At 35.6% G+C, this 16,266-nt stretch overlaps 1 long non-coding RNA gene across 2 annotated transcripts; it reads left to right on the top strand.

The window, feature by feature from the left end:
- The first annotated feature begins 10,274 nt into the window (after nucleotides 1-10,274).
- On the top strand, nucleotides 10,275-13,551 carry LOC126831721 (uncharacterized). 2 transcript variants are annotated; one of them, XR_007684282.2, is made up of 6 exons: nucleotides 10,275-10,419; nucleotides 11,315-11,368; nucleotides 11,669-11,763; nucleotides 11,993-12,145; nucleotides 12,587-12,630; nucleotides 13,157-13,551. It is a non-coding gene; the product is annotated as an uncharacterized LOC126831721 (long non-coding RNA). The 2 variants fall into 2 exon arrangements; XR_007684290.2 differs by lacking the exon at nucleotides 10,275-10,419 and adding an exon at nucleotides 10,437-10,453.
- Nucleotides 13,552-16,266: the final 2,715 nt, after the last annotated feature.

Here is a 16,266-nt window from a genome sequence, read left to right as displayed (position 1 = left end):
TTCAACACAAGTTTCAGAAATTTCGACACAAGTTTCAGAAATTTCAACACAAGTTTCGACACAAGTATTGTGTAGATTTTCACACAAGTTTCAACACAAGTTTGTGTTGTTTGGTAAATTTTAACACAAGTCTTGTGTTGTTTCAACATTTAACACAAGTTTGTGTTGTTTCAACACAAGTTTGTGTTGTTAAATAGAGACACCTAACTTGTGTTGAAAACAACACAAGTTTGTGTTGTTTCAACACAAGTTTTTTTTCAGTGTAGGTAAACCCATAATGCTCCTTAAAACTGTGTATAATACACTGAAATATAGGTTTTCATTGTCAATTTCTTTAGATATAAACATGTTCGACCACCAGTTATTCCAACCCGATGATATTCTTGTACCACGCTGACAAACATTTTCCATCCTTTATTCCACTCTGTTTTTTGTCCCCCGCCTTTCGAAGAAAGCAGGGGACTATTAAAATGGGTTCGTCCGTCTGTCTGTCTGTCTGTCTGTCCGTCTGTCTGTCCTTCTGTCTGTCCGTCTGTCTGTCCGTCACACTTTTTGGGACACAATAACTCTCTTCCTAATTGAGCTAGAATGTTCAAACTTGGTGTATGTGTTTATTAGGTCAATGCCTTGATGGAGTTCGAAGATGAGCATTTTCCGCTTAGGGTTAGCAGAGATAAGCAATTTGATTGGTTGATGCTTTGGGACACGATAACTCTCTTCCTAATTGGGCTAGAATGTTCAAACTTGGTGTATGTGTTGATCAGGTCAATGCCTTGATGGAGTTCGAAGATGAGCATTTTCCGTTTAGGGTAAGCAGAGATAAGCAATTTGATTGGTTGATGCTTTGGGACACGATAACTTTTAATTGAGCTAGAATGTTCAAACTTGGTGTATGTGTTTATTAGGTCAATGCCTTGATGGAGTTCGAAGATGAGCATTTTCCGCTTAGGGTAAGCAGAGATAAGCAATTTGATTGGTTGATACTTTGGGGCACGATAACTCTCTTCCTAATTGAGCTAGAATGTTCAAACTTGGTGTATGTGTTGATTAGGTCAATGCCTTGATGGAGTTCGAAGATGAGCATTTTCAGCTTAGGGTAAGCAGAGATAAGCAATTTGATTGGTTGATGCTTTGGGACACGATAACTTTAGTTCTAATTAAGTGAGATTGATGAAACTTGGTGTATAGTTTCATTACAGTAATATCTTGACTAAGTTTGATAATGAGCATTTTCTGCTCAGGGTAAGCAGAGCGATACGCAATTTGATTGGTCGAGACTTTGGAAAACAATAACTCTCCTACTTTGATTGTCCCCCGCCTTTCGAAGAAAGCAGGGAACTATTAAAATGGGTTCGTCCGTCTGTCTGTTTGTCTGTCTGTCCGTTCCGCTTATGGTAAGCAGAGATAAACAATTTGATTGGTTGATCTTCGAATTGAGTAAATGTTCATGCTTATTGTCCCCCGCCTTTCGAAGAAAGCAGGGAACTATTAAAATGGGTTCGTCCGTCTGTCTGTTTGTCTGTCCGTTCCGCTTAGGGTAAGCAGAGATAAACAATTTGATTGGTTGATGCTTTGGGACACTATAACTTTAGTTCTAATTAAGTGAGAGTGATGAAACTTGGTGTATAGTTTCATTACAGTAATACCTTGACTAAGATCGATAATGAGCATTTTCTGCTCAGATTAAGCAGAGCGATAAGCAATTTGATTTGCTGAGACTTTGGAACACAATAACTCTCTAATTATTTTCCTATTTCGGCGGGGGACATCAGCCTCACTGTTGGCTTGTTTTAGTAGAGAAGGTGACACGGACGGGTGTCATAGTGGATCATAATTTTATGCTTGACAATTCGATCTCCGTAGCTTCTGTTCGTATGGCCCTGTAATTTGTGCCCTTAGTGCTGTGATACATAAGTTTATACACTACCGGTTCCATTTTCTTCCATGGTCTACTAAACTTAGTTATTTTTTTGAATTTGGGAACCATATTGGCGTTTCGTTCGGTCATGACACATTTCGTCATTCAGATATGAATTCGGCGAAACCGAAAACCTATAGTTTAATACATTACCAATATCGTTATGCCTTGCCAAATATGACCACCATTTTGATTATGGGCTGTACCTGGAGTACATTTTGGTCGGAGCATGTTTTATTTTTATATCTGAAGTAAATGACACCGAAAACCTATAGTTTAATATAATCTTGCACAGCTTTTTGGGGGACTTTACGAGCCCCCCCCCCCCAAAAAAAAAAAAAATGAGCCTCCATTTTGAATTTAGACTCCTAGTGGAATTAGCCATCTTTTTTAGGAGGAATACCCAAGCTCATTGGATTTAGTGGGTCAAATTCTGATCGAAATCACCTTCATACTGAGGTCCGAGAGAATCTGTCTCGAATTTTACCCCACTAAATTAAAGTAAATAACCAGAAAATGCCTCATGACGGCCATCTTGAATATTTTAATTTCCCCAAGAATGCCAAGGTGCCATCATACGGATTCTGAAATATATTGAAGATATATAATACACCGAAAACCTATATTTTTTAATTTCCTCAAGGATGCCAGGGTGGCATCATCCGGATTCTGAAACTACACATACTGAAGATCTATAATACACAAAAAACCATGTTTCAATATATTACACACATTGTTAGTGAACTTTATAAGTTCCCTGCCTCCATTTTGAATTTGACCCCCTACCGGAATTAGCCATCACATTTACGAGGAATACCCAACCTCATTGGATTTAGCGGGTCGAATTATTATACACCCATCTTGTAGTACCATGGGCCTTCTATCAGACGGGGCGAGCGGGCCACCAAATCCGGTCGCCACCTCCGGCGTATGACCCATGCATCTTTTCTTACTACATATTTTAGTAGCCTTGTGATCGTCTAGTATTTTCACTTGTCGTCTTTGCTTCCCCTTCACTTTGTGTATTCACTTCTTCTTGTCTATCTCAGTTAGTTAAGACGTTTGTCTTATCAGGAATAACAATGCAACAGTTCGTTTTTACATTTTATATATCATAGCTGGATAGATAGATTCAAGCATAGTAGATTACAATACTAAAGTCGTTCTCTCAAACCCTATCCAGCCAAACTCGCTGGTGCTAAGACCACCTAAAGATAAATTTTAAATGTTCCTATTATTAATTAGAACAGGTTTCGCTTTAGTTTTTATATTTTACGCCGACATTTATTACTTTAAATCTTCCTAGTGCTAAAACGGAAAATGTGACCTTTTGACCTCTGGGGTCACAAAGAACAAAGGTGAATTTAGCAAGTTTACATTTTTATTGAAAGTGTGATGACTTTCGATCATTTTCAGCTTATTTTCATGATACAAGAATGAACCCATTTGACCTTTGACCCCGAATATCTCGAAAACGCTCCAACGGCGGACTGATTACCACTCGGCATCGTATTCTACGCAAAATTTTACTCTAGAAAAGTTGTGTTTGGATTTGTGCCCATTTGATGGACCCCCCCCCCCCCGCGCTGAGCCTCCGGTCTATAACAATCAGACATCATGTCGAATTACACATTCGTGAACAATTTAAAGCCAAATTTAAGTAATGACACAAAATGGTATTTAGCAAATATATATATAACGTTTATATTACGTTTCTAAAGCGAAATTTAATTACATAAAATTATATACGGATACAATTTACTGTATCCTACCCACTTTTCGAAAAAGTGTCTTATTCCCACCTTAACCTCCTATTAAACTCTTAATAATGACTTTGCGTTAGTCTCACAATTTCGACGAGCCGTTAATTTTAGTTGTTTTTTTTTCCCAGGAAAAACTATACCTACATCCCTAGATGTAAATACATGGGATTTTAACACAACTTTTTATGCGAACGTTAAATTACCATTACCATTTTGAAACTTGGACTAAGGGTCTCAAAATTGCATTAGCTCTACTTAGCTGAACACATGGACAACACAAAAAAACCAAAATAATAGCAATCTAACCTTTTATTCAAAAGCTAAATTACCTAAATTAGTCTTACTCGACTAAAACCATAATTCTGAAACTTGGATTAGAGTCTCAAAATTATATTAGCTCTACATAGCTAAACACATATATGAACGACACAAAAACACACATTTTAACGAATCAAAGTAGACACATGCCAACTCTATCCTTAGCTCTGCCATCTTCCCACTTTGATCTGGAGACAACATTAATTCCTTATTTTATTCCCTATTCCGTTTCCTTATTATTATTCCTTAGTTATATTTTAAAAAATTTATTTAATCTACCCCCTAGACCCACTTTAATTTTAGTTCGATTAATAACTCAAATTGACTATACTTACTACAGGCCATGTTAACCCGATAATACGTATACCTAACTAGTGAATTCTATTGTTTATAAACCTGTCAATCAAAACTTATGAATGACTATATTTTATTCTCTATACAGTAGCATTTAAAATACTTATTGTATTTTAATCTTATATTACTATTACGTGGTCTGTTAACCAACTTCACATTCAATTTTCCAGAAAAAATATTTTTACCCAATTTTGCAAATATTTCCACCAAAAATGTTTTTTCTTCTCCCAAAGTAGCTTGCTTACCCTAAAGGTCGAAACTGGGTTACGGGCTTACGGCACCAAATCGAATATGTAACACTATGCCTAGTGCTATGCAGTCGCTGGTTATATGTGGAAAATATGCGGAGACAACTCCCCACATCCGTATGACGCATACTCCCTTTTCTCTGCTACATATTTAAGAACAGCCCCTGGTTGTCTAGAATCTGTCTCTGGCTGTATTTGTAATTCTTTAACTGGTTCCTTAATTGCCACTCTGACATTCCACGTGTCAACCCTAAAATATTGTGTGTTTAACTTTGGATTTGGACGTTTAATTATCTAATTGGTCAAATATGACGTAATTGATTATAACGATTGGTTATTCAACCCACATGATGCAATTAGTAAATTTCCAATCACGTCTTAAACATGATATTCTAATTCCCACGGAACCAGCTTATGTTTACTAAATTATACCTCTTTTTTATATAACAATCTGTCATTCATTCACCAATGTGATTTAAGTACATATTAGACAATATGTTTGAATCCCACAGCTTGCCAAAGCCATTAATTAATAGAATATCGTGCCATCATTTTTCTCTATAACTTGTCTATAAATTTGAAAACAATGTCGCAACGACAATATTTCTACAATCTTCAAACCGAGGTTCGAGAGAATCTGTCACATATTTTACCCCACTAAATAATAAGTTTTATTTTATGATCAGTAGTGGAATACCGCGTTTTATCAGTGAAATAAAAGTGTTATTCCGCTGGCTAGTTGTTTTTACCTAAAATGATTGTAAAATCATAAAATAAATAGAACATTTGTTGTTTTGTCGTGAATAACATATTTTATTTCATCTCTAAGCAAGAAAACGTTTATATTTTCACTCATGCTACGCATTCGTGAAAATATAAGTTTTCTTGCTTCTCGATGAAATAAAATATGTTATTCACTCTAAAACGACAAATATCCTCTATATAATAACATCTTTATTTCATTCTGGTTTAATATTATTTTAAAACTGTAACTTGATTTAGCAATAAGTAATGCTTGTGTATTGTATGTTTTGTTTCGTTTTATTCCGAGTTCAAATCGTGACGCCAGTTTCCCCTCATAGCATAAGTTACTCTCAAAATGACCAATATTTTGCTTGAAATCAGTATACCAATTTATTTCTCTCTCCAAACTACAGAGTGAAGCCCCCAAGACAATTTTACAAGTTTTGAGCGTATTTCGGGCCTTTGGCACACCTTGGAAGGCTTCATAAGGAACCATCCATATCATTCAATCGTCTAGACCCTGGCTAGAAATTTTTGCCTACAAGGTCTCCCCTGCTCAAAAGTTTGCAAAGGAACACGTACCCCCACACCACCACCCATTCTATTGACAACAGAAAGTCAACAACATCCCACTGAGGCCATAACAACTGCGCAGTGGGTAACACACTCAAAAGTAAGTAACGGACCAATATTTGGCTGTCCAGCAAATTATACCCAGCGACTAACAGTGTCACTGATGAACCTACGTGGAACACCCACAGTAGCACCAAGACGCCAATACGTGAAGCTGGTAGATGGTCGGTCAACATTCCTATTTTGTCGCATGGAGGAGATAACGTCTGAATGGTTGCTTTTGGCATCCTTCCCCAATCTCATTGCTATGCATTTAACCGTGACTGGCAATCATGCCTACTCGAATTACGCTGTTTTAAGGACGATTTACCCAATACTACCCAATACCACCCAATACCACCCGAATACCACTCAAATATCACCACATACTACCCAATACTACAACATAATGGTGCCAAATGAGCATATTACTTGATTTTTTTTTCCAAAAATAGTGAGATATACTTCAAATGTGATTACCTATGTCTGGCTGTTTCATTTGCCTCCCTATATCACCCAAATCAAGCAAATAATAACCCAATACTACCAAATACTTATCAAATACTACTTAATTCTACCCAATATTATAAAATACAAACCTAATATCGTTAATTAGCAGCACATCAATATAATAATTGCAACGAATATTCGATAACTTACAGAAAAATAAAATATTTACGCAGTTCTCTCCCTTTACAACCGACAAATAGATTTTAGATTGCTACTCAGATTAATCATCTTGTTGGGCTTTGCGGTTTGTTTCCAAGACAAAAAAGAGTTTTAAAAGAAGTTAACAAAGATTTAAAAATGCATTAAAATAAAATCAGTTTATAAAATAAACAGCCAAGCATCCAAATAAAAGAGTATATTTAGAGGTTGATATAAAAATGTTCATTTAACGGTCTCGTGATCTATTCAAAAGTCTCCTTCTACTATATATAACTATTTCTTCATCCTGGTGATTTTAGTGTGATAACGCGCTGTCTACAAGATCACGCGGTCCTGTAAAAATCATTTGGGTATAATATGTCAGGAAATCACACGAATTTATCTTTACATCTGTCTTTTAATAACTTATTAACGCGTCTTCTTTGTATTTTAAATGATTCCGGTTCCAAACCAGTCGCCTTTGAAAAAAATACCCTTTTGTCAAACTTTCACCGATTCTTCGAATATGGACACTATTGAACAAATTCTAAGTATACTACGGTATATACCCAGGTGACGATGTCGCGGTGATGTCATTACCACCTAAATAAATAGACACGGTCACCAGTTTCATCCCACATATGAATATGATTATATTTATTTTTTCATGTCAACAATTAAGTTAAATGATATTGGATATATACTTAATGGACAATGTTTTATTTTAAAATTAACGAAATTGTACATGTTTATTACAAATGTGTAATGCTCTACTTGTGTATATATTCCACCTGACTTAACAATTAATCGATGGGGTTAAGATTGTTGATTGGGTAATCAAGTTCTGGTTTATTTATATTATCAAAGAAACCGACAGAGCTGTAACAGGCCGCAAATGATAGTTTTGATGAACTGAGAATTGTCGCGTCAAGAATTACACACTGGAAAAAAACATGTGCAATTTCGTTAATTTTAAAATAAAACATCGTGCAGTATAGTAAGTAAATACGCAAAAACGTAATAGTTGACATGAAAAAATGAATATAAATATTATGCAATTGTTTTGTTAAAGCATTAATTTTAAAATGAATACAAACAATCGACACTAACTAGGTAATTTCGGGACTAACATATAGTTCAATATTATTTCATTAACTCGCTTGAGCGAAGGGGTGTTTAACAGTGAGATGAAACCGAGGGACCCGAGAAAACCCACCTTGTTTGACAGACGACCTTATCAAGTGGTAACAGATAGATGGATCATTTTGGGAATAAAATATGGTATATTGTCATACTTGTTTTTCTTATTTTAAGTTTGTCGCTTGGAAACCAACTGAAAAGCCAAAGAAGATGATTAAACCGAGTAGCAATCTAAAATCAATTTACCGGTTGTAAAGGGAGATAACTGTGTAAACATTTCAATTTTCTGCAAAATATCGAATATTCGTTGCAGTAATTATACTCATGTGCTGTTATTTGACAATATTAGGTTGTTATTTGATCATATTTGGTAGTATTTTATGAGTATTTGGTAGTATCGGGTTATTATTAGCTTTTTTTGGGGTGGTATAGGGAGGCAAATGGAACAGCCAGACATCGGTATCGTATTTGAAGTACATTTCCCGAGATATATCTCTCTATTTTTGAAAAAAAAGTCAATATTGCATCATTATGTTGTAGTATTGGGTAGTATGTGGTGATATTGAGATGGTATTGGGGCGGTATTGGGTGGTATTGGGTAAATCGTCCCACCCCATACAGAGGCGTAGCTGTGAAATATATATTGGGGGGGGGGGGCGCAACCCTACCCCCTAACCCTAACTAATTTTTAAAACCCCTAAAAAATATAAACAAACACAATGTGGCCATGCTGTCTACCAAGACACCGCGTGCAAAAGCATTATGGTTACGTTGCTGGCTGAGCGGGCGATAAATATTTGGTTTAAGCGATAATGTTTTCGGTTACCTACATGCGATTCACCCCGATAAGTGGCAGAAAAAAATTAACAAAATATTAATGAGAGGCTAACTAGACACAATTTTATGGAACACAGTTACTTTTCACTTCACACATGTTTCCAGGATGATTCTCTCTGTGTTTTATTTTAGCAATGTAAACCATATTGGGATATGTACAGGTTTTATACAGATAGAATCTGAACTAATCCTAATAATTGTTGTAAATAGTTGGGCCTACTATGTAAAAAAAAAAAATAATAAAAAAAATAGAACAATTGGGGGGGGGGGGGCGGACCCCCCCCCCCCATATGTGACGCCCATGACCCCATATTTTATACCACCATGTTTTGACCATAAAATGTCTGAGCGAAAATATCATTACTTTAAACATATTTTATTGACAAAATATCAAAAGGGTCAAGCACAAGTTTCGAAAACTTAAGAGTAGCTTCCATATTGTTATAACATTACAATTTTAAACAAGATAGCGAATCAATATACAGTATTATTTAAACGCTTTTTTTCAGATAATAAACAATGTAAATAAATAACAGGTAAAAAATAAATAAAGAAACTATAAATCATATCATAGTAGTTTTGAATAAAAAATGGGAAATGAATCAACATCGTGGAGTATGGTTGAACCGTGTTATGTATAGAAATAAGGTTATATAGCCGGGCTACCAATGTTCCTTACGAACGAAAATGTACGAACAGAGTAAGGGATTACGGAATATAATGAATGTTATCCACCAAAGTATTGTGTAATCATTTACTGGTTCAATTTTCATTTAAACCTTTCGGAACATTTTAAAAAATTAAATTTGTGAACTTCTAAGAAAAATGTGTATTCATAACCTTATCAAAGTGGAAGATATCACAAGTAACAAATAAACTGGCTAGGTTATGGTAGTTTGTCTCCTGATGTATTTGTGTGAAATATTAAATCACAAATAAATGTTAGTATTTGATGCCCACAACAACAGAGCACAAATTACAACGCTTTTTTCTCAAAACTTAACAATCTCAGACTCGTCGGTTCGCGAGAAACGTGACGATGTTTGGCCGTTTTGACTTGGCACAGTTTTTAATTTTCTGTTAAAATGGAAAAAAATCGCCAAACTCGACAACTTTTGCAGACAATATAAACTATGTATAGTCAAAACAAACAAAAACAAAAACGGCCAAAAAAATCAAAATTTAAAGAAATTTCTGTGACTTTAATTAGAGTATGAAATTGATGAATAATGATATCAATGGGTGTGTGAAGTTGGTAGGAGTATGAAGTTAATGAGAGTATGAACTTTACGATTTTAATGGAGACATGAAAATAACATGTGATATTAATGGGAGCATGTCGACATGAATGTGTCGATTCTGTAACATAAAATATCTACGAATCCGGGGCTATACAGTCTGTGTCAAATAAGTACAAAATATACGTTTGTTACAACACGCTAAGTGGAAGTTTTATTACTATTTCAATATGACTGGGATAGGACATATGTTTTTTAGGAGTGTTTAATTAAAAATACTCTTCTCATTTTTACCCAAAAATGGCTGACCGAATACAATATTTTATGACGGACAATAAGATTGCGACTAGTGTATTTTTATTGTTATTGAAATAAAAGCTCAATAAAAATTGAAAGTTTAAGGAAGTAATGAAAGAGGTGAAGTTGTAAATAGTATATAAAGATAAAGACAAGTTAGAGACAGTATTCACATCTTTACTGTGGTAGCCTGAACGATATCTAGTAGAATACTTAGAGAACTGATTAACTGAACCATACTTGGTATCCTTTTTGACTGAGATACAGTTAAACAACATCACACATTTTAATAATCAGCTAACGTAAGGATGTTCTCTATTTAACTATCACGATTAAGTATGACTTCTACATTTTATATTTATTTATTGTTCTATGTATGTTTACCTATTATAGAGCATCGTATATCACTTCTCATTTGAGGGCTGCGCATACCTAGCATGTGGCAGTCGACAGTGACAGTCTATCCCATAAACTAAACTAAAGAAAACAAAATTTTTCACAGAATTTGCTGTCTCAGTTGTTCGATCATTAACATTTAGTATGTAATCAAAATAGCGTATTTTTAAAACAGTAGCATGTGCCTAGAACATCTGATACTATTATAAGTAACGATTATGTCCCTTTTCTGCCCTTTAGAATGGCCATTTATGGTCAAAAATCGAAGAGAAGAGGGTTTGATTTAACTTTTTTTGCCTGGTTTTGGTAAATATAGATGGTTTGGCGGCGGAAGGAGAACAGGGGTTGGTTGCGGTGAAATGCAAGGCGGATAGTTACATGTTTTAGTTTGTGTATCTGAAGATTTCATCGGTTAACCTCATACAAGTTTTGGAGCAAAGACATGGCGATTTGTTGCTCTGTAACGTTCAGCCCAATGAAACTTTTGGGAAAAGTTGGAGGAGAGCAAAGAGAGCAGAATTAGCAGTGGAGTTAATGGTGGTCTGCATCCATTTCTCAAACAAGAGTTACTTCCCATACACTGTTGGTCCACTGTTCAGAGAAATAATTGCGTTCGTGTTACTATTTCAGATGTTAAAAAATGAGTCCACTAGGTTTAATAATGGTGTGTCTTTCTTTGGTAAATTGTTTATTTGTATTATGTAAACATATCGGCAGACGTCTGCTCTCTTGAAACACAGAATAATTTGGGATGCAAGTACGTGTAAAATAAAGTCATAATTGTTTCATTTTTCTTTTCAGATAAAAGATGAATTCACTGAGTTTCATTGTCTGTTTATCTCTTGTCAGTTTAAGGTAATTTCTCCCTTTGTTTAAAATCCATTATAATAGATTAAAATCTATAGCTTAACCTAAAATTTTATTTATATTATTGTATTTTACATTTAAATATACTACAAACCGATAACTTATTTTTAACCAAAAGCATGACATTCAATAACCAATCAAGTAGTCACTCCAAAGCGCAATCACCCAAGGAACGAAGCCTTACGAAGGTCCGTGTTTCAATTTCAAGCACTTTTAATGCATCTAAGATTCTTATCTGATTTAAACTTAAAACCATGTTCAATGATTTATATAAAATATATTTTTTAGTTTTGGTCTGACGTTTATACAACTGGATATTAATAATAATAATATGTTGACAAAAGCTGAATTTAAAGGATTGCTGGTCGTCTATGATTTAAACGGTATGGCTCAACTTTCTTTTATTTGCCATATTACTTGTTCATATATATTACTGCCTTGTGTACTTTATTAAGATACAACACCAATGTGTTAACCTACTCTAATCTAAAAAAGAAACAACTTCCAGTGTTCAAGTACAATTTTTTTTGTGATTTCCAGTTCTTAACGACAATGTTTTCCGATATACTTATATTTCGAATTATTCCATAATATTATATTTATATATTCTAGGTGACAATGAAATAACATTAATCGAGATAATGGCTTCTACCAATTTAAATAGCACACAGGCCCAGGCTATATTAGATAAATATGATACTAATGCTGATGGTAAAGTACATGATATAGAACTTGATGATATTTTTGCTAAAAGCGATTTAAACCGTAAGTTGTTCAATCCATGCTTTCACTTTATTAAAGGACAATTAGTGCAATTATACAAATACATATATACAACATATTCAAAAACAATTTTCAACCAGCTCAATCCTCCCATGTGTCCATTCACCAGAACTATTCCCTTCATTTAAACAGTAATAATTATGTTAATGGTGAATGCGCCACCCATAAAATAAACTTCCGATGTATGGGTAAAATTGCTTTTATCTTTATTTTTGAGAGAGAGAGTGAGAAATGAGGATTAACGTCCACTCGACACAGATTAGTAGCTTAGTTGTCATGGAAATAAAGTAGCCGAATCGTCCATTTAAAGTCAAAGTATTGTAACACACACTAACACGGAATTTCTCGTTTAAATAGTAATATGTATTACATAAGAACAGTTTTTATGTTATTTCATTTGTTGTTGTTGGTTTTTTTTTTCAGAGGACAAGGAATTGTCCTTGGCAGAATTCAATGCTATAGACGCAGTAAGTTTATTTTTGTTTTCCTTAACTCACCATCTCTTCTATGTTTGTTTCGATTGTTCTCTTTTATACAGTTGTTATTAAATTAGTTTTGTCTTCTTCGTCTGGTTCCCAGTGGAATCTATGGTTTTCACAGTAGATTCTCGTCGATCATGTTTTAAAGTTACTTTCTGTATTTCTCCCAATGATATACCAATGGTCTTTAATTTAGTGTCCAGTTTTCTTCTTCGGGTTGTCACTGAACGTCCTGACTTTCAAATACCATGTGGGTTCTGCTCTAATGTTGGACATATCATTCTGAGAAAATTGTTATTGAATACCCGTGCCTTGAAGGGTGGCAGCGCAAGATTTTCCCAGCGAGATACTCTATTTGTAGTATGTACTGGATAAGTAACATAATGAACATAAAAAATTGTATCTTAGCATCAATCATCAATTGGAAAGATTACTCCATAAAACTGGATAAGGGTAGCCTCGCCAATCAACTGATTTGTATTATTTTAATCAATCGTATTTTACTATATTTTAGACGGATTCCACAAAAGCAGCAGCTTCGGGTGTAGCAGCTGTACCAATGGCCGTAGCAATACCAGCCGCCGTAGCAATACCAATGCCAGCAACCGTAGCAATACCAGCAGCCACAGTAGTGGGAGCAACCACAGAAATGCCAGCAGCCGGAGCAGCACCGGGGACCGGGGTTCCTTAAACAGACAACGAAGTAAATGTGACAATTGCCGGTTAACATCAGTCCATCGAGGAATCAAACTGTTTACTCGTATTTCATATTATAGATTCGATATCAATCTTCACAAAATCAAAGTATTACGATAGGTACTCGTCTTAATTCAGAGGTAGGCGGAAATATATCGACATTGTGAAATGATTGTCACAAATAAACATGAAATAAATGATGTTAAACATTAATACATGTGTATTTTTAATTATTGACAGTATGGATTATGAAAAATAAACAGCGATGCCTGTAACTAAATCCAGTTATAATAACATCTTTATTTCGTTCCGGTTTAATATTATTCTAAAATTATTTTATCCCTTATATCATAAGTTACTCTCAAAATGGCCAATATTTTGTTTGAAATCAGTGTACAAATTTATTCCTCTCTCTAAATTACGGAGTGAAGCCCCCGAGACAATTTTACTAGTTTTGAGCGTATTTCGGACCTTTGCACACCTTGGAAGGCTTCCTAAGGAACCATCCATATCATTCAATCGTATAGACCCTTGCCAGAAATTTTTGCCTACAAGGGCGCCCCTGCTCAAAAGTTTGCACGTGCCCCCACCACCAACCATTCTATTGAGAACAGAAAGTCAACAACATCCCGCAGTAACGGACCAACATTTGGCTGTCCAGCAGATTATACCCAGCGACAAACAGTGTCACTGGTGAACCTACGTGGAAGACTCACAGTAGCTCCAAGACGCATGGGTGAGATAACGTCTGAATGGGTGCTTTTGGCATCCTTCCCCAATCTCATTGCTATGTATTTCCCAGTGACTCTGGTAATCATTCTTACTCGAATTGGCGCGTTAGTCCGGCAGCAGGTCGACAAACCTGGGAATATAAGCCACCTAATGCTTTTTGATGGAATATATATCTTCAGTATGTGCAGATTCAGAATCCGGATGATGCCACCCTGGCACCCTTGGGGGAAATTTAAATAATCAAGATGGCCACCATGAGGCATTTTCTGGTTATTTAGTTGGGTAAAATATGTGACAGATTCTCTCGGACTTCGGTTTTAAGATAGGTATTCCTCCTAAAAGTGACGGCTAATTCAAAATGGTGGCTTATTTTTGCATTAAACTTATAAAGTTCCCTAAAAAGGTGTGAAATATATGGAAATATAGGTTTTCGGTGTATTATATATCTTCAATATGTGTAGTTTCAGAATCCGTATGTTGCCACCTTGCGATGGTATCCTTGGGGAAATTAAAATATTCAAGATGGCCGTCATGGTTATATACTTTAATTTAATTAAATGGGGTACAATTCGGGACAAATACTCTCGAACCTCGGTATGAAGGTGGTTTCTGTAATAATTTGACCCTAAAAATGACGGCTAATTCCGTTAGGGGGCCAAATTCACAACGGCGGCTCGTTTTTATACGCCCACATTTTCATGTGGACGTATATCGCCAGTGTCCGCCCGGACGTCTGGTGGTCTGTCTGTACGTCCACAATTTGCTTGTGGACACTCTACAGGTCACAATTCTTATCCAATTTTAACGAAACTTGAAACATAGGTGTATCTCCAAAAGATCTCGGTTGGCATGTATCGGATCGAAACTTCATGGATTATGGCCCCTGATTGTACGAAAAATCACATTTTTAGCTTGTGGATACTCTAGAGGTCACGATTATTAACCGATTTAAAAAAAAACGTTCGAATATATCACAATTACACCGTAATGTTGGTTGAGTTCGAATTTCGCGCATATCGGACAATATCTTCCTGGATTATGGCCCCTGATTGTACAAAAAATCATATTATATTTTTAGCTCGTTCTCTGTCCATCTCTTGCAACATGTGGGCGTTTCTTGCATGGCAACCGCTTCTTTTAGGTAAACCCATAATGCTCCTTAATACTGTGTGTAATACACTGAAATATAGGTTTTCGTTGTCAATTTCTTCAGATATAAACATGTTCGACCACCAGTTATTCCAACCCGATGATATTCTTATAAGGACACAAATTATACACGGTCAAACACAATCAACTATCAGACCATCGTGAGTTGAAAGCAAATGTTTTCAATAGCTAACTGGGGCTCACATATTATTTGTCTACTGCAACCTCAAGTATTTGTCTAACTCACCCTCTATTGAATCACTAGAATACTCGCAATCGGTGGAACAGCCCGATTCTTCCCATTCCATCCGTGTCATGTAACAGGCATGGCATTTGTCTTGTCAATTATTTGGTCATTAATAAGCGCCGGTCAAGCTGGGGTTTGTACCACGCTGACAAACATTTTCCATCCTTTATTCCACTCTGTTTTTTAGTAGAGAAGGTGACACGGACGGGTGTCATAGTGGATCATAATTTTATGCTTGACAATTCGTTCTCCGTAGCTTCTGTTCGTATGGCCCTGTAATTTGTGCTCTTAGTCCTGTGATACATACTCTTTTACTCTACCTGTTCCATTTTCTTCCATGGTCTACTAAATGTAGTTATTTTGTTGCATTTGGGAACCATATTGTCCTTTCGTTCGGTCATGACACATTTCGCCATTCAGATATGAATTCGGCGAAACCGAAAACCTATAGTTTAATACATTACCAATATCGTTATGCCTTGCTAAATATGACCACCATTTTGAATATGAGCTGAACCTGGAGTACATTTTGGTCGGAGCATGTTTTATTTTTATATCTGAAGTAAATGACACCGAAAACCTACAGTTTAATATATTGCACAGCTTTTTGGGGGACTTTACGAGCTCCCACACCCCCAAAATGAGCCTCCATTTTGAATTTAGCCTCCTTATGGAATTAGCCATCTCTTTTAGGAGGAATACGCAAGCTCCGAGAGAATCTGTCCCGAATTTTACCCCACTAAATTAAAGTAAGTAACCAGAAAATGCTTATGACAGCCATCTTGAAACTTTTCAATTTC

This window comes from Patella vulgata, chromosome 1 (genome assembly GCF_932274485.2).
Source record: "Patella vulgata chromosome 1, xgPatVulg1.2, whole genome shotgun sequence".
Lineage (NCBI taxonomy): Eukaryota > Metazoa > Mollusca > Gastropoda > Patellidae > Patella > Patella vulgata.
Note: the sequence above shows the minus strand (reverse complement) of the source record. Positions and strands in the feature narration are given on the sequence as shown.